Source organism: Lygodium microphyllum, chromosome 5, assembly GCF_053477565.2.
Source record: "Lygodium microphyllum isolate KBCC chromosome 5, Lygodium_microphyllum_v1.1.10, whole genome shotgun sequence".
NCBI classification, from domain to species: domain Eukaryota; kingdom Viridiplantae; phylum Streptophyta; class Polypodiopsida; order Schizaeales; family Lygodiaceae; genus Lygodium; species Lygodium microphyllum.
The window spans coordinates 59,540,512-59,567,274 of NC_141139.1; the positions used below are offsets into that span (position 1 = coordinate 59,540,512).

The 26,763-nt window shown below is 43.0% G+C and overlaps 1 pseudogene; it reads right to left on the reverse strand.

Annotated features, from left to right (window-relative positions):
- Positions 1–25,735: 25,735 nt before the first annotated feature.
- Positions 25,736–26,261, reverse strand: LOC148035875 (14-3-3-like protein pseudogene; annotated as a pseudogene).
- Between the last annotated feature and the right edge of the window lie 502 nt (positions 26,262–26,763).

Here is a 26,763-nt window from a genome sequence, read left to right on the forward strand (position 1 = left end):
GGATTCCGTAAACTTAGATGACCGGGGCTCATACACAAAGAGGATTCTTTGTGCGAGAAGTTGATGGGGACGCCTGTCCTTTTCGGGCGTTTCATTAATTTAGTGTGTACATGGGTGATTCCATAGCGGGTGATTCCGCAAAATGCATATTAAATTAATAAACGTTTATGAGTTTAGAGTGCGCACTCGTAATAAATTAAGGTTAGGATTTATTTCTAACCAGTTGATTTATTTATGAAGCTGAAGACTGCTAGGTATTCACTTTTGTCGGTTTAATTGTATTATTTTACTAACGATTGTGAATGCTTCAGTTGATGTATAGAGATAGCAGCAGTGGCGGAGGAAAGCATTGGAGTCTAGCGGGTATTCGACATTTGGACTATATTTTGATAGGCGCCACGCCTATATTTTGTTATGTCTATAGAGACATTGATTATTGATTATTATTTTGTATGCGCTTATGCGCCCGGATATGTTATTTCTATTTGGACATTGAGATTGGGCGTGCCAGACTCTATGGGCACTGTCCATTAGCTTTATTTTCCTATTTTTGTAGAAAGCAAACTCAAAAGCTAAAAGCTTGTCATATTTTTGTAATTGGGCTATTATTGAGCATGAAGATTGGAAATATACATAAAATACATGCTTTGTGAAGCGTTCACACAAGGCATCGGGGAGATTGAACCCAATTTGTCTCTTGCCTCTTGTCGTGCATGCTTTTACATTGTTTTTTGTGCAAAAAGGTAGAGTTCATTGTTCTTGGGGACCTTCCGGGATTCACCACATGAGCTATCTGCGACCGAACTGTGCACCAGTGGTATCAGAGCTGAGCAGAGATCAAGAGCTTCCAATCGCTACCAATCTCGGGCGAAGGCGGAGCTCCAAGAACAAACAGGCTCTACAGTCAATCTCATCGCGAACCGTCGATACAGGCAGACTTCTGGCGATCAAGAACCCCTGTTTCCACTGTCAGATCGCGAAGGACCAGGCTCTGCAGGCGGAGGACCACTCATACATCTCCATCATCAAGTCGTTGAAAAACAGTGAGCAAACTCTTAATCCTCTTTATTAAAAGCTTAATCTTAAGCTTCTAATCCTTAAAGAAGCTTAAGAAGCTTCATAATTCGAAATCGTGGCCTCAGGAGATCTTTCCGAAAATTCCGCGTGATCAAAAACGGCCCCCCCCACAAAAATTCATGCCGCCTGCTAAGTCCTCCATTAAGCTATTAAAGCTTAAGCTTAATCACTAAAGCTTAAGGCTTTCTGCAAGTTACACAGGGCAGACAAGTTCAGTAACTCCAGGTCTCGCACTTTTGAAGTTAAGTTCTGCAAGTCGACGGTAATCAAGTTCTGCAAGTTCTGCAAGTCGGCCTAAGTTCAGCAAGTCAACAACTCTGCAAGTCTGCTAAGTCTGCAACTCTGCAAGTCAGACTAAATCAGAACTGACTAGTGCTTAAAACTCATAGAAGACTTGTTAGTATGCAAAAACTCTGAACTGGAAAGTTGTTCGCAGCAAGCTGTTCTACCTATCTACAAGTTCGTTGAAGTACTTTCAGCAAACAGAGACAGAAATATTGCAGAATTTCTAAAAATTGAAGAAGATATACCCAAAAATACATAGCCTTGTAACCCCAAATTTGAGCTACGCTCATCCCGCTAACCTGATTTTGAGTGAGAAAGGTTTGTTGAGTTTTACAGGATGACTATCCCACATATGGATGATCCTATGGCTGAAGACGACTTACCTGAGCCTACCATGGAACAAAAGCTGGATCTAATCATGCTACAATTGGAAGAAGAGCGAAGGGCTAGGCAAGCATTGCAAGCGCAATTGACAAAACTACAAAGAGCGTCCATCGACAAAGAAGAACCACAAGCTGAAGATTTGATTCGCCGTACCATCGACGCCACTCTTGAAGCACAAACCATTCGCAAGGAATCCAAGATAAGTAAACGAAGTTTCAAGTTTCGCACTTTCAATGGCATACGAGAAGGAAAGACTGTTTTATCATTTATTAGCCAGTTTGATGACTATTTCTATGAGGAAACTTATCCCGAAAAAGATAAAATCAAGTGTGTTACTAATCATCTGATAGACAGAGCATCACTTTGGTGGACTGTAGTCCGCAAGAGCATAGAATGTCCTGCTACATGGGAAGATTTCAAGAAAAAGTTCATGCAAAATTTCCTTCCACCGCAATTTCATGAGAAGGCTATCAAGCAATGGGATTTACTTCAACAGCGAGATCGTGAGTCTATTCCACAGTATACAGAGCATTTTTGGAATGCACTCCTACAGCTACGCATGCTTGAAGACGTACCAGAGATGACACATAAGCGGAAGTATATGTCTGGACTTCTTGGACATTACTACGCTGAAGTGAACATGTTCAAGCCTGCTACCCTTGAAGACGCCGTCTCACTAGCTCACGACATTGAAGATAAGTTACGCGGAAGAGACAGACGACCACAGCAATTCCAAGCCAACGGTAATTATGGATCTAAACAATTCAATTCTAATTTTAGAAGGTTTAATCCAGGTCGTTTCTCATCACCATCTTTCCGCAAGAATTGGCCTAAACCACCTGCATTACCATCCACTGTCAATCCAAATCCAAAGCCTATTCCACAAGCAAATCCAAATGTACCCAGACTTCCAGCCATTGCAAATAATGTAACCGAAGCCAAGCCAATAGTATGCTACAAGTGTCACCAGCCAGGGCATCTCGCAGCAAATTGTCATTCAAAGAAGCCACCAGCACATATCAACTACCTTGGAGCTATGGACGAAGACGAGCATGAGGATATGCCAGACTTTACTGAAGATGAGGATGATCCTACTACTACTTCCGACACTTTACCAGGTATGCCTACTCCACATTCATTGTTGACTATGAAATGTATGGTGCATGGAAAAGAAAGAACTATATTGCATGATGACGGTAGTACCCATGACTTTATTTCAGCAAAATTGGTAAAGGAATTAAAATTGCATACTGTACCTACGCATTATCGCATAAAAGCTGCATTTTTAGGCACTAGGTACAATGGCACACAAGAAGTACAAGATTTAGAAATTCAAATTGGTTCATATATTGAAAGAAGAAATTTCTTAGTTGTTCCATTACAGTCAAGCAACATTATTCTAAGAATGCCATGGAGACACCAGCATAATCCAAATATAGATTATTCCACGCACACAATGAATATTAATTTTCAAGGAAAATCTATTACATTATATGGTATGCATGCATCTCATATTTTTCCACTGCTTTCGCATACTCAAGCAAAACGTGCACTACGCAAGAATACTAAATCATATCTCATTTGGGTGAATGAATTGCACGCAAAGGAAAATCATCTACACCCTAGGCATAAGGAATTTCTTGTATATTTTAAGGACTGTTTTGCAGAAGACCTACCACCAGGTTTACCACCTTCACGTCCAGAAGACCATAAGATTGATCTAATTCCTGGCACACAACCACCTTGCAAAGCACCATATAGGCACAATCAAATAGAGCAAAAAGAAATCCAGAGTCAAGTTGAAGAATTACTAAATAGAGGCTTAATTCGACCTAGCAGTTCTCCATTCGGTGCACCTGTGCTCTTAGTCAAGAAAAAGAATAATACCTATCGTATGTGTATTGACTACCGAGCATTAAATAATATCACTGTAAAGAATAGGTATCCTATACCTAGAGTTGATGATCTTATGGACAAACTGCAAGGATCTTCTATATTTAGTAAAATTGACCTTAAGTCTGGATATCATCAGGTGAGGCTAGATAGATCCGACATATTTAAGACTGCATTCAGAGCACAGTTTGGCCATTACGAATTCTTAGTCATGCCATTCGGATTAACTAATGCACCTACTACTTTCAGTCGAATGATGAACCGTATTTTTTTGAAATATCAATATTGTGTGATTGTTTTCTTTGATGATATTTTGGTGTTTAGTCAAAGTGAAAAAGAGCATTATGAGCATTTATCATTAGTTTTTCAATTACTGAAAGAAAATCAATTGTTTGCAAATCTTGAAAAGAGTGAATTCTTTAAGACAGAAATAGAATATCTAGGTCATATTGTATCAAAAGAAGGAATTAAAGTTGATCCTAAGAAAATTGATGCAATACTGCATTGGCCTGTTCCTAAAAATGTACATGAACTACGCTCATTCCTTGGTCTTGCTAGTTTCTATAGGAAGTTTGTACGTAATTTCTCATTACTTGCTTTACCATTAACCAAACTTCTTAAGAAAGGAATTGTTTATCAATGGACAGAAAATCAGCAGAAATCTTTTGATTTACTGAAACGTGCATTAACTAATGCCTCTGTTCTACAATTGCCTGACTTTAATAGACCATTCTTTCTAGTTGTGACCGATGCTAGCGGATTAGGAATAGGAGCCGTACTAATGCAAGACAACCATCCAATAGCATATTCTAGTTCTAAGCTGAAACCCTCTGAGCTCAAATATTCCACTTATGACAAAGAACTATTAGCAGTTGTACAAGCATTAAAACAATGGAAGCATTATTTAATGGGTTCAGAATTCATGATAAAGACTGACCAGCAAAGCATTAGACATCTACTTAGCCAACCCCAAATTTCTGACCGTCATATCAAATGGGCTTCCTTCATTCAAAGTTTTCATCCTATCATTCAATACCAACCTGGAAAAGAAAATGTAGTTGTTGATGCATTGAGTAGAAGACCTGCAATTCATAATATTTCTATCATATCTTTTGATTCTTTGATTGCTATGAAAGATACATATCACCAGGATATTACTTTTCATTCTGATTGGCAAAAATTAGTTCAAAATAATTTCATTCCTGTTGATTCATTGTCATATAATGATGGATTTATGTTCTTTGAAAAGAGACTGTGTGTTACTATTCCCTTCCGATCTTTTGTTTTGAATGAAATTCATTGTCCCCCATATCAAGGTCATAGAGGTATCATATCTACATTACGCATGTTAACTGAAGATTTTTATTGGCCGCATATGGATGCAGATGTATCTAATTTCGTTTCTGAATGTTTGATTTGTCAAAGAATAAAGAGACATCATGGTAAACAGTATGGATTATTAATGCCTTTGTCTATTCCATCTAAACCTTGGGAACATATTTCTATGGATTTCATTACTGGTTTACCAAATACTAAATCTAACCATGACATGATTTGGACAATTGTAGATAGATTTAGTAAGCAAGCATATTTCATTGCATGTAAAAAAACTTTAACAGCATCACAAGCAGCACAGTTATTTTTGAAAACTGTTTTTACTAACCATGGATTGCCAAAAGTGATTATTTCAGATCGTGATTCTAGATTTTATAATAATTTTTGGATCACACTGTTTACAAATCTAGGCACAAAGATTGATTTCTCATCTGCATTTCATCCAGAAACAAATGGACAAACAGAAGCCACAAATAGTACCATTTTAGATATTTTACATGCATATACTATCTCTAAACCTCAGACATGGGATACTCATTTACATTTATTACAGTTTGCATATAACAATACACCGCACACATCTACAAAGAAAGCACCTTTTGAAGTCATTTATGGATATAGATTATCTACACCTATTGCATCTTTGTCTAATAGAATACAGAGTGCTGATGATATTGCTACTATGCATAACAGTATTTTTGATGAGGTTAAGGATATGATTGCTAAAGCCCAACAATCATATACCAAACAAGCCAACAAGAAAAGACAAGCCATGAGTTTCAAAGTTGATGATTATGTTTGGCTTAGAATAGAAAAGCGTAGACTACAAAGTGTAGATAGACATCCAGTTGTCAAATTAGCTCCTAGATTCTATGGACCATTTAGAATTGATGGACCAAAAAATGGGCCGGCACTGGCTCATGCACTAGCCGGGCCTCGTCACTACGCACAAGATAACCCCTCGGCCTCGCGGCCAGGAGCGTCTATCAAAATCTCTGCCTTCCTAAACATTGCGTTTGTAATACGTTGTAGTCCAACTGATCCTAACCCAATATTACTCCTCAGAGGGAGTCCCTTTCACATAGCCGAAAGGCTCGAATCACATACACATGGGGTTCCTCCTACAGCTGAATGCCGTCAACCCTCTGCGACTCTTCTACACCTTGGGGATTGGCCCCTCAGTGCGTCGCTCAACAAATAGACACATCGCACAAAAGTCGCTCAAGGTACCAAATAAGCGTGTCCAGGAATGTACCATTGTCCTTACTTCTCTTTCCCCTAGACCCCACGACTAGCCTACAGCATGGGTACCTCACTGCCTCTCAACGTAGGTCATGTTCTAATAAAACCAATTGCAATGCATGTCCAGGAGCTGGTCACTGATATGTTTAAATTCTTTTTCATGCTCTATGCATTTGGTGGATGCCTAGTGCTCAAACATTTAGTAAAACAGTATCGTGCACAAGTGCAAAAACATTCTTTTAATGGTTTCCAACTACCGTTCATGCTTCCTTGCATGGGCCTAGCACCGAGGTGATCCTCGTGCTACTAAGCTCTTAATTTTAATTATTATCCGTCCTAAATGCTATGCATAGAAATCAGCAACTTTTCCATCATTTCACACGGCATTTAGACATATTTCAACTCCTCTACCCTTCCCCGTTTAAATAGTGCATCGTTGGATAGGTTTATAGGGTATTTTCTCATCATTTTATGTGAAAAAAACCGGAAAAAGACACACTAGAACAAGAAGGTGGGGTTGAACTGAGGCAAATCCTCATGCTTCAGTCCCCACAAACATTCACAAACATTGTTCTTATTTATCCTTATTTTTCGGAACCCAAAATGCATTTTTTCCCTATTTTTTAGGGTTTTTCCACCATTTTCTTGTATTTTCCCTTATTTTCTTGCATTATTTAATTACTGAAAATTCAAAACAGGTTATGGGCTGTGGTTCTTAGTTCCTTCTTGCAGAAAAATGAAAGTTTAGTTGATGTTCCTATTTACTTCCCCATTTTTATGCCAAAAACCCCCATTTTCCCTTGATTTTTTCATGTTTTACGTGTTTTAGCATATTATTTTGAACCACAAAATGCATATTTTTCTGATTTTTTGATTCTGACCAGCAAGAACTCATAGAAAATAGCAACATGAACAGTTTTTATCCCACATGAACAACATTTCATCCATCAAAAGCCATAAAAGCTCAAATTTCCTTTGAAAATTTTAAATTACCGCTTATTTGCGTGTTTCGGGTTTCATGTCCATGGCTATAGATTTGGAAATCAGCAGCACTTCATGTCCAGCACCATCACCAATCATCATTTCCAGCCCGTGGAGCAATCCGATCCATGCCGGACAAGCCTCCATCATTCTTTCTTATTCCTTCTTCTCTCCACATGAACTTGCCTTTAGAAGAGAGAGAGGGAGGAGAGAGAAAGACTGAAATCAGAATTCTTCATAGAGACCACCATTTCTCGGGAGAGAGGCGGCGATAGAGTCCACAGACAGAGGGGAATGAAGCCCCATAATCCATTGGGGGGGTTGTTTGCAGCAGCCATGATGCCTCTCATCCATTCATGGCGCATTTTTCGGGCGCCATCTTCTTCCACGTTTTTTCATCCCTCTTCATTCTCTCTCCACGTCTTTTGCTTCATAAGGTGCATAAATTTTTTTTGGGGGGGGGGGGGGGGGGGGGGGGGGGGGGGTCCAAACTCAAAAGGCATGCTCAAATTTGGCCTCCCAAGTGTCCACCTTTTCATATCTTGACCGTTTCCTTGGCCATTTCCCCGTCCAGACTCCGAATTGAGCTCTGAAAAATCTTGGGTGTCCGGCTTGGCATCCCGCATTGGCCATTAACTCTTGCCAACCCGCACGACTATTTGAAAAATTATGAAAAATCAACAAGTGTCGCTCGGGCACCTTTAAAGCACTTTGGCGCTTAAAATCGTCCTAGATCAAGCCGCCGCCTTTGACAGTGAATATTTTTTCCTTGATATTCATAATTTTTTGCTATTTTTAAGCACTTTCCATCACCTAAATTCCGCTCTCATTGGCGACCACGGGATAGGGTTCCTCAGCCCGTCGAATCCACGAACATATCTGCACATAAACAACCAAAGAAGCATCAAACTGATACAAAACAATTATATAATAAAACTCAGCACAATGCTTCCCCTACCCCTGGATAGAACCAAAGCATGATATCCACAAGGAATAGGCCTAGCATCATCTAATAGAAGATCCGAAGTGAGTCACTAACCAGCTGCTCCAACACAGCCAAACTAAAAAAAACCTATCAAAGAGGTTGCCCTAAATGGTAGTCTGCACTACTTACCAACTAAAAACAACACAACTAGGAGCTCTTACAAGGCGAGGTCTCCTATAGCCTGATCAAAGAGTATTTTCTTTCAGTATAGTTCTTCTGTGAGGATTTGTATTTGATCAATATACTTGGGCATGTAAAAAGGAGGGAGCTGAGCGTAGTGACCCAAGGAGAATAGGGCATCGGCCTCAGGACCTGTCTCGGCACCCAAGAACCTACCAAGCCCTCGCAAGGCGACACTTAATCCTTTTTTAACGCTCACTTTTATTTTCGCTCCAACCTTCCTTGTTTTGTCATTTCATTTTGTTTTCAGCAAGAAGCCACCCCTAGGAAGACAAGGTATCGGCCCCAGGTCTGACTCGTCCCCAAGAACCTACCAGGCCTTCGCAAGGCAATGATCAACTGCTTATATAGTTTCATTTCTTTTCTTTTTCTTGGGATAGGGGTTAGAACCCCTTTTTACACACCTTCGTATTTATATTCATCTTTTGGGATGTTCAGGGTTTCTTGGTATCATCATTATTAGCTTCTGGCAGGCTTCTCTAACTGCCTCACTACTAATAAGAACTCCTAGAACGGCTGCCTAGCAGGCTAGCAGAACAGGGCCACTAGGACTTCCGTCTAAAATAGGTCTTTCAATGTCTAACAATGTCTTTACAGGAGGCAATGACTACTCTGACCTCCCTCAAACATACTAAGCCTAAACCTGGGACTTCATGCCTTGGTTGTCGGTCCCCAACAAAAATGTATCCCCTCGACAAGTACAAATACACATATAACAGGAAAGAAAGGTACTCGTAAAGGAGAAATATCACCTGGATTGGCCGCAAGAAGCTTCCATCGCAGCAAAGGCTCCTCCAGGCTCCACAAAATTCCACGAGCCACGAAATCTGTCCAGCACAACACTTAAAACAAAAACCCAATTAAACGCACCCGCACTAGACAGGGAAATGGCCCTCTTGGCCTAATGAAATAAAATACTTCACTACAAAACTAAATCGGCCCCCTTGGCCTAACAAAATCTGGAGGTAATATCCAAAGCAGCTAGCCTTCCTAGCTTAAAACTAGATAGGCCATTTTAGTCCACGTAATACTGATGTCCTTGGCATATACATCACACCCTCTCAGACTACCCAAGGTGCCAAAGATAGCATATCATAGGTCGACTAGCCCCATGCTACTCATGCAAGCTAGCTAAAAGCTTGATCTTGTATTTTTTTCCTCTTTTTTTTTTCCTTTTTTTATTTTTAATCTTATGGTTTTCTTCTTGTAGAGCTACAAGTCCAAGTCTTTCCACAAATAACTCATCAATAAGACCGATCCCTTCTTGGGCACTATGAGCTGAATGAACAACCTTAATGGGCTCGCATGTCCCACATTTATTGTAATCCGAATAACCTAGTCGTTCAAGCGGCTGAGTGGCTCCTTTGGGAGAAAGAATCATAGCTTTGTACTCATTCAAACCTCCCCTATTTGGGTTTTCATGTAGATCAGTGCTGGGACCCAAACTAGGTAGAACTTCAAGCCTAAGCATATCACATGGGTGTGCCCCAAGGCAGTGTATATGGTCAGATGTATATCCAATCTTACCCTCTTGGGGGTTCAACAGAATATATCCAGATGGGATCCTTGACCTTGCATCTGACACTCCTGCCATACTTTTGGAGATTTTGGGTCTCCAAACCCATCTCACATTTCCCTTAATATTCTTGCACTCCCTCAATTTGTTGCACTGGTCTAACAAACTCAATGCAAACTTATCCCTATGGCTAAATGGCCTCACATCCTTATGACCTTTGTGAAGCACAGGTGGACTTTTAGCATTTTGCATCCTCTTTACAAAAGATGTCTTTACTTGTTTACGTCCATACTGTAAATTTTCTTCCATAAGAACCATGCTTTCACTGGAAGGAACAACATCCACCCGGAAGCATGATTCCAATACCAAAGGTCTCTCAAGAGCCTTACTAGCAACAAAGTTAGAACCACACACAAAATTCTTATCAACACTCATAGGCCCATTGGTGCGATCCATATTTCCATCACAACTATCTCTCGTGGAAGTGTTGCAAGCCCTAATGGGACTTACATGGCTTGGAACCTGTTCACTGAGAGGCATGTCATTACTACTCATAGGATGGCCATTTTCTGCTTTGAGATTTTGGCCACTAAGGTTCCCCTCATAGGCTGCCTTGGTATCAACAAGTGAGTTGTCTTCTTGCAGAAATGGTTGGAAGCTGGGATGCACGTGTACTGAGTGGGGAAAACTCCAAAAGTTTTCCCAACATCTCTGAATATGACCCTCATAATCGATGGCATGCATTTTTGCTTCCCTTAACGACTTAGGATTCCGCAGTCCCACTTGGATCTGCGTATTAATCTCTAAGCCATTCAGAAAGAGCTCACATAGCACATCATCTGGTAGTGCACTGGCTCTTCTTGGCCAAAGCCTAAGAGTACTATCAAAGGCTCTAGCATACTCTTTAACAAAAAGATAAGACTCTTGTCTAAACTGCATAAGCTGCCCTAAGACCTGAATCATAGGGAGCTGTTTTTCATACTCATCTAGAAATCTATCACAAGACTCCTCAAATGATTTGATCGACCCTCTTGGGAGGTTCCAGTACCATTTCCTTGCCTCCCCCTTTAGGGTACTTGGGAATACAAGCATCCGATGTATATCGTCAAACCCACTTGCAATACAAGTTAGGTCGTATTCTCTTAAATGAATCATCGGATCCTCATTTGGCAACCCATAAAACACTGGGAGATCCCTATAAAGAGGAGGACATTTAGTCCTCCCTTTTGGGATCAAGACTGGGTCATTAAAATCTTCGTATTCCTCTTGACCTAATACCAGTGTATTAGGGTCTTTAACCTCTTCCATTTCCACCTTTACTAGTGTGGAAGAGTCACTTATGCCATGAACTTCCCTTTCCGCCAACTCACAAAGTGGTTTAGGGAATCCAACACTATGCAATAGGGAATCTATCCCATCATCTGCTAGTGGTGTTCTAGTAAGCCTATTCTCATCTACCACCACTTTGCTAAAACTTAGGATAGGTCCTAATGAAATCTTCCTTACTAACAATGGTTTTCCACACACATGGACATCATCCAATGAATTATGGATCTTGACAATCACACTACGGTACCCAACTGCGTCGGGCACTAGCATCGGATGTATCTTTAGATCATAATCATCATGTCCTCCTATGTGCATATTAACCATCATTGTCACAGTCTTTTCTATGACATTATCATCATGAATTATCATAGATGACTGTGTCATCTTAACATTACTTTCACTTTCCCTTTTCTCTAATCGCCATGGGCTATTAATCTTAGAGGTAGCTCCATGGGTATTTTCCCATAGGGACCCAAACTCAAGCATGGTATCACTTTCAGGGAAAAGGGTAAAATAGTCAATCACCCAACGTGTTAAAGATCCCACTAGAGTGTTTAAGATAGGCAAAGTATCCTTTGGGTGTTGGGAATTTCTTGGATTGACCATCATACTAATGACTAAAGTTTTTATCAGACTAACTTGATATCCACCGCTTCAAGGCGGCTATCGACCAATAAAACTAACACGTCCCTTATGAGACCAAGATTCGGAGGCCGCCACTTATCGGCAGCTCTCGACAGATGCACCACTGATGGACCAAAAAACGGGCCGGCACTGGCTCATGCACTAGCCGGGCCTCGTCACTACGCACAAGACAACCCCTCGGCCTCGCGGCCAGGAGCGTCTATCAAAATCTCTGCCTTCCTAAACATTGCGTTTGTAATACGTTGTAGTCCAACTGATCCTAACCCAATATTACTCCTCAGAGGGAGTCCCTTTCACATAGCCGAAAGGCTCGAATCACATACACATGGGGTTCCTCCTACAGCTGAATGCCGTCAACCCTCTGCGACTCTCCTACACCTTGGGGATTGGCCCCTCAATGCGTCGCTCAACAAATAGACACATCGCACAAAAGTCGCTCAAGGTACCAAATAAGCGTGTCCAGGAATGTACCATTGTCCTTACTTCTCTTTCCCCTAGACCCCACGACTAGCCTACAGCATGGGTACCTCACTGCCTCTCAACGTAGGTCATGTTCTAATAAAACCAATTGCAATGCATGTCCAGGAGCTGGTCACTGATATGTTTAAATTCTTTTTCATGCTCTATGCATTTGGTGGATGCCTAGTGCTCAAACATTTAGTAAAACAGTATCGTGCACAAGTGCAAAAACATTCTTTTAATGGTTTCCAACTACCGTTCATGCTTCCTTGCATGGGCCTAGCACCAAGGTGATCCTCGTGCTACTAAGCTCTTAATTTTAATTATTATCCGTCCTAAATGCTATGCATAGAAATCAGCAACTTTTCCATCATTTCACACGGAATTTAGACATATTTCAACTCCTCTACCCTTCCCCGTTTAAATAGTGCATCGTTGGATAGGTTTATAAGGTATTTTCTCATCATTTTATGTGAAAAAAATCGGAAAAAGACACACTAGAACAAGAAGGTGGGGTTGAACTCAGGCAAATCCTCATGCTTCACTCCCCACAAACATTCACAAACATTGTTCTTATTTATCCTTATTTTTCGGAACCCAAAATGCATTTTTCCCCTATTTTTTAGGGTTTTTCCACCATTTTCTTGTATTTTCCCTTATTTTCCTGCATTATTTAATTACTGAAAATTCAAAACAGGTTATGGGCTGTGGTCCTTAGTTCCTTCTTGCAGAAAAATGAAAGTTTAGTTGATGTTCCTATTTACTTCCCCATTTTTATGCCAAAAACCCCCATTTTCCCTTGATTTTTTCATGTTTTACGTGTTTTAGCATATTATTTTGAACCACAAAATGCATATTTTTCTGATTTTTTGATTCTGACCAGCAAGAACTCATAGAAAATAGCAACATGAACAGTTTTTATCCCACATGAACAACATTTCATCCATCAAAAGCCATAAAAGCTCAAATTTCCTTTGAAAATTTTAAATTACCGCTTATTTGCGTGTTTCGGGTTTCATGTCCATGGCTGTAGATTTGGAAATCAGCAGCACTTCATGTCCAGCACCATCACCAATCATCATTTCCAGCCCGTGGAGCAATCCGATCCATGCCGGACAAGCCTCCATCATTCTTTCTTCTTCCTTCTTCTCTCCACATGAACTTGCCTTTAGAAAAGAGAGAGAGGGAGGAGAGAGAAAGACTGAAATCAGAATTCTTCATAGAGACCACCATTTCTTGGGCGAGAGGCGGCGATAGAGTCCACAGACAGAGGGGAATGAAGCCCCATAATCCATTGGGGGGGTTGTTTGCAGCAGCCATGATGCCTCTCATCCATTCATGGCACATTTTTCGGGGGCCATCTTCTTCCACGTTTTTTCATCCCTCTTCATTCTCTCTCCACGTCTTTTGCTTCATAAGGTGCATAAATTTTTTTTTGGGGGGGGGGGGGGGGGGTCCAAACTCAAAAGGCATGCTCAAATTTGGCCTCCCAAGTGTCCACCTTTTCATATCTTGACCGTTTCCTTGGCCATTTCCCCGTCCAGACTCCGAATTGAGCTCTGAAAAATCCTGGGTGTCCGGCTTGGCATCCCGCATTGGCCATTAACTCTTGCCAACCCGCACGACTATTTGAAAAATTATGAAAAATCAACAAGTGTCGCTCGGGCACCTTTAAAGCACTTTGGCGCTTAAAATCGTCCTAGATCAAGCCGCCGCCTTTGACAGTGAATATTTTTTCCTTGATATTCATAATTTTTTGCTATTTTTAAGCACTTTCCATCACCTAAATTCCGCTCTCAAGAATCATTCATAAGATTAATGATAATGCATTCAAGTTAGAATTGCCATCTCATTGGAAAATTCATAATACATTTCATATTAGTTTATTGAGACCATTTAGAGGCCAATTACCTATCCACCCTGTCTATGAAAACCCACCTTTATTAGAAGAAGAGACTGAAATACTTGAACCAGAAGCCATCATAGACACTGACTACATGACCACTAGAACTGGCCGAAGGTATTCTAGATATCTAGTCAAATTTAAGAACCATCGTGTAGAGGAAGCACAATGGATGCACGCTAGAGACTTAAATGCTTTCCCCACTCTGTTAGCTCCACATTGAGCTAATAGCAATTGAGGTCAATTGCTATCCCACCCCGGGGGTATGATGCCAGGAGGCATATTCCACGGTGGATTCCGTGAGGTTTTACGGTGGATTCCGTAAACTTAGATGACCGGGGCTCATAAACAAAGAGGATTCTTTGTGCGAGAAGTTGATGGGGACGCCTGTCCTTTTCGTGCGTTTCATTAATTTAGTGTGTACATGGGTGATTCCATAGCGGGTGATTCCGCAAAATGCATATTAAATTAATAAACGTTTATGAGTTTAGAGTGCGCACTCGTAATAAATTAAGGTTAGGATTTATTTCTAACCAGTTGATTTATTTATGAAGCTGAAGACTGCTAGGTATTCACTTTTGTCGGTTTAATTGTATTATTTTACTAACGATTGTGAATGCTTCAGTTGATGTATAGAGATAGCAGCAGTGGCGGAGGAAAGCATTGGAGTCTAGCGGGTATTCGACATTTGGACTATATTTTGATAGGTGCCACGCCTATATTTTGTTATGTCTATAGAGACATTGATTATTGATTATTATTTTGTATGCGCTTATGCGCCCGGATATGTTATTTCTATTTGGACATTGAGATTGGGCGTGCCAGACTCTATGGGCACCGTCCATTAGCTTTATTTTCCTATTTTTGTAGAAAGCAAACTCAAAAGCTAAAAGCTTGTCATATTTTTGTAATTGGGCTATTATTGAGCAGAAGATTGGAAATATACATAAAATACATGCTTTGTGAAGCGCTCACACAAGGCATGGGGGAGATTGAACCCAATTTGTCTCTTGCCTCTTGTCGTGCATGCTTTTACATTGTTTTTTGTGCAAAAAGGTAGAGTTCATTGTTCTTGGGGACCTTCCGGGATTCACCACGTGAGCTATCTGCGACCGATCTGTGCACCAGAGATACCCAGGGAGATCACTACCAGAGGTAGCAGGAATGGGCACTGAAGGAAGTATTGAAGGAGCTTTATCCGCTACCCGCTTCAAGCATTTGCGTTGGATGACCAGGGGAGGTGGAGAATCATCATCCTCTATATCAATGGGTTCTGACTCATCTGAAGGTGGAGGAGGAGGTACTGGATCTGATGGAGGAGGTGGAGGCACACTCTTCTGTAAACCTGAATAAGTCAAGAAGGCAGACAAATACGATCCATATGTGACATTGGTAACATTACCCCTGGTGACTTTGACGAAATGTTGATCCATTTTAGTGAGGAGGTAAGTGCTCCAATCAATAGCGACTCCTTTCAACACCATCCTGGAAGCTGTGAAAAGCTCTTTGGACAAGTACTGGGATGTCATTTTGGCAGGCATAAACCTGTCCTGGAGAAACTGACAGACCATCTTCCATACGGGATCAATGATCATAGAAAAGGAAACTCCTGAAGAGTTGATCGCCTTCTTAACATCCAGCAATTCCCTTGTCTGTTTTTGTAACAGCTCAAAATCTCTTCATTAGAGAAAAGCTGACGAGTGGTAACAAAAGGTTCACCTTTGGAGGGAAGAGACAGAGCTTTCCCTAGGCCTCGAGGTGTCAAAGTCATAGAAATACCCTGGACTAGTCCCGACTTCTTACTGTAGGAGGCCAAAAACTCATCACACAACGATGGATCTGTTGAAAGCAATGGAAAGGAGGTAGCCACAAAAGCAGTGAGTCCCGCCTTCGTGAGAGGCTCAAAAGTGAGTAGGGAAGAGTAATCCCTACTGACTAATGGGACGTACTGGATAGGGGGAGGAGCGTGAGAAGGCGCCATTCAGATGGTTACACACACACCACAAACACATACAATCAAGGAGAATGCATGCAAAGCAACATACAAAAAACCAAGGATAAGAGAACAACCAAAACAATAAAACGTGACTTGACCAACTAACCCCAAGCAAACCACAGCCTAGAAAAAATTTGACATGACCTTGAGACATATGCGACCGAAAGCTTCATGCTATGTATCATGCAAACACCCAGAACCCCGGATCAGGCAATTAAAAAAAAAACTACACACCGTACCCTTAACCGTAACAAAGACACTAAACCAAAACATCACCACAACCTACACATATCAAGACCACAACGTTGATAAACCAGTGTTTGACCATGGAAATAACTCCAATGACTGCGCATACCCATCCCACGAAACGGGTTCGTTAAAAAAGGGAATTAAGTGTAGTGAGGGGGAAATTAATGTAATGAAAGGTTTATTTTAATAAATTATTAAGAATGGGTAAATTTTTATTAAGTGATAAACCTTAGCAAGAAAACGACGGTTCTTTCTTAAAAATTTAATTACCAATTATTAGGTGAAAGCGGTGCTTTAATTCGAATCCCGGACTTCGATACCCAAACTGGGTCTCTAAATGCAAGTTCATTGATTACAAATTAAGGTGATGTGGAGCGCTTTTTTGCCAGCGCGTGCTCTTGTGATGGCTGGTTCATTTTAATTAAAAATTAAAGTGCCTCTTTAGCGCACTTAGCGCGTGCTAAGTGAACTGCGGGTTTATTTTTATTAAAAAAATATGGTATGTTTAGCGCGAGTGCGCGTGCCATGGTGGTGTTTAGGTGTCATTTTTTTCATTTGTTTTAAATTAATTATTTGATTGTTTGTTTTTGTTTTTGTTTTTGTTTGTGTGTTTTTTATTTTTATATTAACCGTGGGTTTTGGGGTAGCTGAAAAAAATAACAAATAAAAGGGAAAATACTTGGTAGTGAGTGTATGGAAATGCAAAGAATGCGCTCTCCACAATCCAAAAATATCTAGATTTTGTTTCTAGATGTTTAGTTTGTGTTTGGATGAAAAAGAGTTTTTTTTTTGTTATTTTATTGAGTTGGTTTGGTTATTTTATTAAGGAATTTAGGTGTGAAATGAAATATTGTGACAGCTTAGAAAAATATGCAAAAAATAAGTAAAAATGTTAATGGAAGTGTAAGTAATGTTTCAGAAATTAATTTGGAATTTTTTAGCATTTTTAATGAAATTTTTCATTTTTTTGGGTATTTTAAAAGATTTTGGAATTTTAAAATGGTCGAAAATGTTTTTTCTAAAATTTATAGGTGTAGAAAAATATGGCCATGGGTTGCAGAAATAGTAGGAAAGTTTCCTAGATTTTTTTGTAATTTTTTCAGGATTTTAAGTGTTTTTTAATGATTTGTTTTTAAAATTTTTAATGTTTTTTTTTGTTTTTTTAATTTTAAAAGGGTTTGCGGGTGTGTGAATTAAAAATCTGGGAAAATACCCAGAAATAGGCTGCGTGGCAGCTGCGTGTCAGCAACAACCGACGATCAAAGGCTCGCACCCGCGCACGATCAATCACACGATCAACCGCAAGCTCCCACGCGCGCGTACACACCGACGGGTGGGTCGATGCCACGAGGGTGTCGACGGGTGGGATGGGGGTTGATGGAGGGAATCGCTGTGGTGCAGCCGGGCAGCGGGGCTGCAGCGTGGGACAGGGGGCTTACATGGGGTTTTCTGCAGTGCAGCGGTTCCGCGGGTTTCGTGGGGGGGAAAGGGGGCTTGTGTGGAGGTAGGGTGGGTTAGTGGTGGGTGGGAACAGGGGCTTAGATGGGATGGGTGAGCTTAGTGGGGGGTGTGAAGGGGGGCTTATATGGGGTGGGGGAGGTGGGGGTGTGTGTGTGGTTGCTGTGGGAATGAGGGCTAAGGAGGAGGTGGAGTGGGTGTGAATGTGCTGGGGGGAATGAGGGTTAATGTGGAGGTGGGGGGGTGTGTGTTCTGGGGGTGGGAACAGGGATTAGTGTGGGGATGGGGGAGGTTGTGTGTTCTGGGGTGTGAAGGGGGTTTAGTGTGGGGGTGTTGTGTGTAGTGGGGGTGGGTGTGAATGGGAACTCGGGGGGTGGGGGAGGTGTGTACGTGGCAGGGCGGAGGTGAAGCAGGGGCGTAGGGCACCAGAGGAGGGCGCTGCAATGGAAGCACGAGGCGGCTCGGCGGCGCTGTGACTGGAGCAGGGGGTGGCTCGGCGGCAGTAGTGGCGAGGCAGACGACGAGGGCAGGGGCTCTGCGGCGGAGGGCAGCGACAGAAGCAGGGGCGGAGCATCCGCGTGACTGGCGTGGGCGGCGCTGCACGAGGGGACGCCAAGGAGGACGAGGGGAAGAGGGAGAGGAAGGAGGGGAAGGAGCAGGCAGGGCGGGAGAGGAAGAAGGGAGAAGAAAGAGGGGAGGGAGAATGACGGGGAGGAAGGAGGAGAGAAAGAGGAGAAGAGGAGGAGGGGAGAAGAAGGGAAAGAGAGGGAGAAGGGAGATGGAGATGGAGGGAGGGAGGGGGGACACGCAGGAGCGGGAGAGGGAGAGAGGGAGGGGAGGTAGTTGGGGTGGGGAGGGGTCGGGGAGAGAGAAGGGTGGGGGGGGATAGGGAAGGGTATGGGGAAGGGGCAGGGCCCATGGGGGGGTGCCCATAGGGGGATGGGAGTGGTATGGGCAGGGGCCCATGGGAAGGGAGGGGCATAGGGAAGGGCAGGGCCCATGGGGGGGTGCCCATAGGGGGATGGGAGTAAGGGTTAGTGGGCAGGATGCCCACAAAGGAGGCGTACCCCCCCGTCCCGCGCGCGTGCGCGGGGTGGGGATAAAAAAATTTACCGTGACGGGATTGAAAGGACACCCGGATGCGGGGACGAGGCACGTGGATGCGACCGGGGAGCGTCAAGATGCATAAAATTGAAAAAGGGCGCGTTCACGCGCGGGACGGGGGGCGTAAAAACACATAAAAAATAAAGAAAAATTAATAACTCCCAATCCGGACGTCAAAACAAAATATCGTAAAAACAAAGAGTGGGCAGGACGACAGGGCGAAGACATGAAAAATGTGCAACGGGAGTTCGGGGGGGGGGGGGGGGGGGGGGGGGGGGTAAAGGGCGGTCACGTGCAAAAATCACAAAAAACGGGTCTAAAAATGCCATTAAAAATTAATATCGGAAAATCCGTGCATCGGAACGAGGTGCAAGAAAAAGGGAAAATATGCAGAAAGATGTGCCCGACAATTCTATCACATCAAAACATAATTTCGACTGAGAGAATACACGTTTACATGGGAAAAACCCAAAAATAGACCCGAAAATAGAATCAGAAATTAATATTGGCCGAACCGTTTGCCGGAATGGCATGCAGTAAGAAGAAAAAATCTCCGCAGGAAGGAGTGGCATAGGGTTCTCACGTTAAACCGCAGTTCCGGTGGAAGTAGGAGGGGTTCATATGCAAAAGACACCAAAAATACGCCCGAAAACTCATTTAAAAATGAATAAGTAAAAATCCAGAAGTCGAAAAAGGGTGGAGGAAAAAGGAAAAATGTGGGGGAACACACGGGGGACACGGCTGTCAAATCAAATTGGAATTCCGATGCAAACAGGGCAGGTTCACATAAAAAAAGTCAAAAAGTTGCACGAAAAAGTCTTTAAAAAACCGCAAAATTAATATTGGACAAACTGTGCATCAGAATGATTCGGAGTAAAAAGGAAAAATGTCAGGGAAAAGTGGTTGTCAGGGCTATGACGTCAGATCATGGTTCCGAAGCAAGAAAAGTGCGTTCATATGGCAAACCGGCTAATTTGCGCAAAATGCTTCAAAAATTAATAACTCGAAAACCGTGCACTGGAGCAAGGGTAGGTAAAAAGGAAAAATGGTTAGATCAGAGGGAGAAATGGGGCTATAAGATTAGATTTGGACTTCCGGGAACGTAGGATGCGTTCACATGGCAGGACCTCAAAATCAAGGAATAAAGGAAAGCTGCAAGGGAACAGCCCCAAGGGTGGGTGGAACATGAACTATTGGGTGGGAAGGGACCCCATCAGGGTAACAGCAAGGCATGGCATAGATGCATTAGCAGGTTAAGGCATATGCAGAAGGGTATGCAATGTAGACGCGCAGGGACGCGTCCCCACACTTAAGACCTTAACGGATAGGGTTAACCAAGCAACAGGGACCTAGGACCACGCCACAGATCATCCACTAACGTCCCCACACTTAAAACTTGAACGTCACTGAAAAATAGAAGGTGTAAGGTTAGAAAAACTTGGTCCATTTTATTGAGGATCACGGTTGAGTGTCGATGGCACGTCCTGTGTTGTTGTCGGCTGCTGGAGGTACCAAGGCATCTTCTCGGCACACGTCCGCCGTCATGGCAGGGACCACGCGGCAGCACCCAGGAAGGTAGCTGGTTGAAGGAATCGCAGGAAATTTGTCGATGATGAGGGATATGACACTCAACTCACAGTCACTCAAATAGAATGAAAGAACTGTCACTCGCCCCATAACTAATATCCCTCGAGGAAGAATGATTGAAACCCATATCTCATACCCAGGTTTAGGAATCAACAGGGGAATGGTGCAGAAGGAGTATGCCAGAGTGCACAGTTGATGGTGCATTAGTGCGTCCAACCCATCTGGCATAAGTGCAAGGAGGAAGGCAAGGGAGCCTTACAGTGCAGTGTGCAGAATAGGGTGACGTGTCCTGTGATGATGGCAAAGACCCATCCCGTGGGTGCATAGGGAAATGGGAACATACCTGACTCCAAGTGTCGTAACATCCCTCAATCTCACCTCTCGGTAATTGATTGAAGAAACTCCAGTCACACTCAGCCCACCCGCTGTCTCACGCTCTGTTGATATATACAGGAGGGCAACCATGTCCTGAAACCCGTTGATGTAATCCTCACAGTCACTTGTGCAAAGGTTGTATGCCTTGTGCCCATTTGATGGTGCAACTATGCGTCCCGCCCTGTGCTAGCATACGGTGCGAGAAGGAAGGCCAGGGAGCCTTATGGTGCAGTGCACAGAAACAAATTGTGCTTTGTGCATTGAGAGGCCCATCCCGTGCGTGCAACACTTCATTCACACTACTCACCTCTCATTTGATTTGAAGGGAAAAGATTGGTCACTCGCTCCACCCTCTGTCTCACTCGTTGTTGATAGTTACAGAGGGCAACCCATACTCACTTCCCCATCCGGTTAGGATGAAAGCTCACGTCACTCGATTGTCTGTCGATGAAGATCGTAGCATCAGTTTGCTGAAGAGGCGTACCGAGGGAGGTAGCCATCAAATCGAACATTGTGTTGGATAGGACATGTCGTCTGCTAGAGGACAGTTAGACGCTCTGCAGAGAGACCCATGACACAGCATACCAAGGGAGGTAGCTTCGGAATTGGATCCTAGAGATATCAATGGATGAATCCACTTTCTTGACTGCTGGGTGTTGCCACCTTTTCCACAGCCAGCTTCTCGCCCAAGGGTGTTGGCCACCTTTTCTTGGAGCAAGGTCTGCTATGACAGGGAATTACTTCCTTTTCTCCCACAACACATTTGTTTTTTTTCTTTTCTTGTGGTTTTTTTTTCTTTTTTTTTCTTTTTCTCCTACTCCCGAGGGTGTTTCCACCTTTTTTCGAAGAATAGGTCAGCATGACAGGGACCTAAGTCATTTTCTCCCATGACCGATATGTATTTTTTTCTTTTTCTTTTTTTTTCTTTCTCTTCGAATTAAGCATGGGAATGGTAGAAAGACCATGTATCAGAACCCACCTCGCCACTGTCGCTGGTGGAAAATAGAGGATAAGAAATCAAGGTTGGAAGGTAGGGTTGAGGGGACAGAGGGTCGTGTCCACCTCATCAGGAGTGGCCGAAGAATGGCTATGAGAAGTAGCATCATAAGAAGTACAGTGCCACGCCAACGGGGGAAAGGATCAAGTGACCATGATTGTCAGGATCCCCAAGGAGGGAAGTACTTCTTTAGGCGATATCCATTGATAAAAAAGGGATCATCAGAGGCATCAACGGTCTGCACTTGGACAGAGTCATTAGGGTTGACGGCAAGTACCTTATATGGGCCCATCCACCGCTGTTGGAGCTTGCCAGGAAACTTGCCAAATCGTGAATCATAGGCTAGGACCAAATCACCTTCTTTGAACTCCTTGTGCTTGATGAAGCTGTCATGGTAAGCCTTGTGTCGAGCTTGCGTGGCTTCCATGCACTGTAGAGCCATCCTACGAGTTTCGTCCAAACATTCCAAGTGCAGGAGACAGCATTGTAGTGAATCATCATTCCCCAAACGCTCTTTGATAGCCACTCTCAAAGAGGGTAATTCCAGTTCAACAGGGAAAACAACTTCTGTACCATACACCAGCTGGAAGGGTGTCTGTCCTGTTGCTACTTTATGGGAGGTTCTGTACGCCCAGAGGGCCTCTGTAAGTCGATTGTCCCAATCACGATGATGTGCGGCAATTGTTCTTGTCAGAATCGAGCAGAGGATGCGATTGGTGACTTCGACTTGGCCATTGGCTCTGGGGTAATAAGGAGTGGACTTGCGATGGCAGATCTTATAACTCTGCCAACTCTTCCATAACTTTATTAATGAAATGAGTGCCTCTGTCACTTACCAGCTCTAAGGGACTGCCAAAATGGGTGATCATATTCTCGTACATGAACAGGGCCACGCTGTTATCATCGTCCCGCTTTAGGGCTTTAGCTTCACACCACTTTGTAACATAATCCGTACATACGAGGATGTATCGGTTCTGTTTCCTTTTGGTAGGAGGATCGATTGGACCTACGAAGTCGATGCCCCACTTCTCGAAAGGCTTCAAGGGGAGAATAGGTTGTAGTGGCATGGCACTTGTCTTCGTGGGTTTCCCCATTCGCTGACCAGCATCACATCTTTTACAGTAATCATAGGCATCCTTATGAATGGTAGGCCACCAGTATCCTGCTAGCAGAGCCTTCCTGGCTGTAGCTTCTCCTGCAAAGTAGCCTCCACATGGCTCGTCATGGCAAGCCTTCAAAACAATCCCAATCTCATCTCCTGCAACACATCTTCTGAGCACTTCATCTTTGCTTTTCTTGTACAATGCGCCGCCTAGCAGGGTGTAGGGGGCTGATTCTAACATGAGATTCTTCCTTTCCCGACTAGAAATGCCAGGAGGATACTGTTGGGTTGCCAGCAGATTGGCAATGTTTGCATACTAGGGATTTACGATTTCTACCAGGAATAGGGAAGCATCAGGGAGGTCTGGATCATCTTGCTCCTCGTCTGCAGTTTGTGGGATACGCGACAGATGATCAGCCAGAACATGGGAACGACCCGGCTTAGTAATTACCTCAAATTCGAACTCCTGGAATAGAAGGAGCCATCTCATCATTCGTCCTTTCACGTCCACTTTGTTCATCAGGAAGGACAGGGCCTCATGATCCACATAAAATTTAAAGTGGGTAGACAGGAGGTAGTGGCGGAACTTTTCTAGGGCAAACACCATTGCCAAGCACTCCAGCTCTGTCACTGTATAGTTCCGTTCCCTATCAGTGACTTTTCGGCTTGTGTAATAGATGAGTTGATCTAATTTGTAGGAGCCCTTTTGGCAGAGAACTGCACCTAAGCCTTCAATAGATGCATCAGTGTGTACATGGAACTTTTTCGTCCAATCAGGAGGTTGAAGAATGGGTGCCTCAATCAGACACTGCTTTAGAGTGTTGAAGGCTTTGTCACATTCTTCCGTCCAAGTAAACTCTGCATCTTTCCTCAGAATTTTGTGCAAGGAGGTTGCCTTTGTTGCAAAATGGGCTATGAACCTTCTGTAGTAACCCACATGGCCTAGGAATCCCCTCAACTGTTTGAGGTTGGTGGATGCTATCAAAGCTGCAATCTTTTCGATCTTTGCAGGGTCTGTTGATATCCCTTGTGTAGAGACAATGTGGCCCAATAGAACTCCAGAAGAGACCCCAAAGATACATTTGTCGGGGTTGAGGGAAATCCCATACTCCCGGCATCGGTCAAAGCATTGTTCCAAGTGTCCCCGGTGTTCTCGGATCAAATTGTAGACACAAAAATCATCCAAATATACCGCAATAAAATCATGCAGATGATTTTGGAATGCGGCCATCATGACTCGCTGGACAGTAGCAGGGGCATTGCAGAGCCCAAATGGCATCACTCGGTAAGCGTAGGTCCCCCATTCTATGGTGAAGGTTGTTTTGGACTGGTCTTCTTCTGCTATCTGCACTTGGTTGTATCCGTTGAATCCATCCAGAAGGGAATAAAGCTCATGTCCTGCCCACTGTGTCCAACAGTTGGTCTGTGAAAGGGATAGGAAAGTGATCCTTCTTTGTCTTGGAATTGAGCTTCCGGAAGTCAACACATATTCGCAATTTTCCATTCTTCTTGGGTACAACCACGATGGGTGAAACTCATTCACTATTTGCCACTGGATAGATGAACTCGACTTCCAGAAGCTTCAGCAGCTCTGCTTTCACCGATGTGGAATAATTCAGGTTCATTCGCCTTTGTCATTGCCGTACAGGCTTGGCATCAGGTTCCAAGTCAATATGATGTTGACATATTGTGGGATCAATCCCCTTTAGGTCTTTGTAGGACCACGCAAACATCTCCAAATTCTCTTTCAACAAGTTGTACAAAGTTGACAACTCCTCTTTTGGTAGGTTGCTACCCACCTTCAAGTGGCGTTGTCATAGATTTCGTGTAAGGGCTGCTGAACACGGAGTTCAAGGTACAGCTGGAAGAGACTAACAAGAAGAACTCAAATTTTTTATGTCAAAGTTCACTATATTGCTTGTCAAATGAGTTACAAGAAATTCATGTTCAGAATAATCTGAAGTATCTCATAAACTGTTTACATTCAGGTTTTTGAAGACAATTATGTCTTTAGCATATAGGCTTGCATTCAGAATTCAGCAAGTCTGTGTGGAGGAAGGATTCAGTTGTCTTTGTAATGTCAAAACTTAGAATCATCAGAACAAACAGCTGTGAGTTTGTCATCTTTCTCATCCTGTTTTTATCATTGGCATAAGACCAATTTTTCTTGTTCGAAGGAAATATCCTGGAACAACAGGTTTTTTTTGCATAAGGACCAGCACATTCATGGAATCATTATCCTCACAAAAAGTTCAGTGAGTAAAGCCATAGTTTTGAGGGATCACCACTAATGAATACACCATTCAATCAACCTTGATGTTTGTTGTCTACAGCTACAGTAGCCCTCCAGGCATACAAAGAACAGAAAATGTAGCCTTCGCATCATAGCCAGTGCCGCTGCATATACAGAACCACCACACAGCAATTCACAAAAGCAAAATACTTTAGCCTCTTCTACCTCCAATGGAATAATCATACACGCCAACCACTGGATTCTACTCTTGGGCAGTCCATATCAAGATCAAGTAGTAGTACCATCTCTGAAAGCTCTTTTGTTACAATACACACTTACAACTACCTCCTTTCTGTAGACACTGAAATCTGCTCTTGTAACAAGGCTACAAATTTACTTTAATTGTAGGTACACATTCACTCATCTGTCTGCTCCAAGGGTGTCAAGCTCTGATATTGCTTCATCAAAGGCCTGCTTTGCCATTGTACAAGTCCGATCTGGAGAGTTAAGAATCTCATAATAGAAAACTGAAAAATTCAGAGCAAGCCCAAGACGGATCGGATGAGTAGGTGCTAGCTCTGCTGTTGCAAGTTCCTGAGCAGTTTTGTAGGCAAGTAAGGTATTTTCTGCCGTTTCCTTACGCTCAGCACCCGTCTTGAACTCAGCAAGGTAACGATGTTAGTCTCCCTTCATCTTCAGATAAAATACCTTCGATTCGGCAGCGCTTGCAATAGGAATTAGGAGACTATCCAAGAGCTCCAGGATGTTGTTGCAGATTTTGCTCAGTTCGGCCTCCACCTTAGCCCTGTACTCCTTGATGAGAGCGACATGCTCTTTGTTGCCCTTGCTCTCTTCCTTCTGCTCGATCAAGGAAACAATGCGCCAAGAGGCCCCGACGTGCTCCGATGACGTTTTTTCCCCAATTTGAACTCCACTTCCACCTCATGACCACAGGCGGCCTGTTCTGGTCTCGCAGTCTTCAACAATTGCCATCATCTCGAAAAAGTCCAGAGGCCGAAAATGCAGACCCGCGGTACACAGGTAAAACCCACCCACAGACACAAAACAGACCGAGAGATCCCAAAAATGACAGAAAAAGCTTTCTCATTCAAATTCTTTCCCCCCTCTTTCCGTTCGTGACCTCCCCTGCTTTTTCTCACCTTTCTCCCCCAATTAGCATTGCCCCCTTCCTTCCTTTTCGTCACACGCTCCTCTTTTCCCTCCCTTCTTAGCTTTTTAAATCCCTCATTAACAACACTTTCGTCTAGTCTCTTTGCCAATAATGGCATGAAAATCTCTCACCAGCATTGGATAAGGATGAGATCCAATTATGGACCTTAAAATATAATGTGTAGTCTCTTCATTTATAACCAAGTATCTTATTGCTTCTGATGCCACATCTTTCAACGTACCTGTACCAAACTGGACAACACGTACCTCAACTCCAA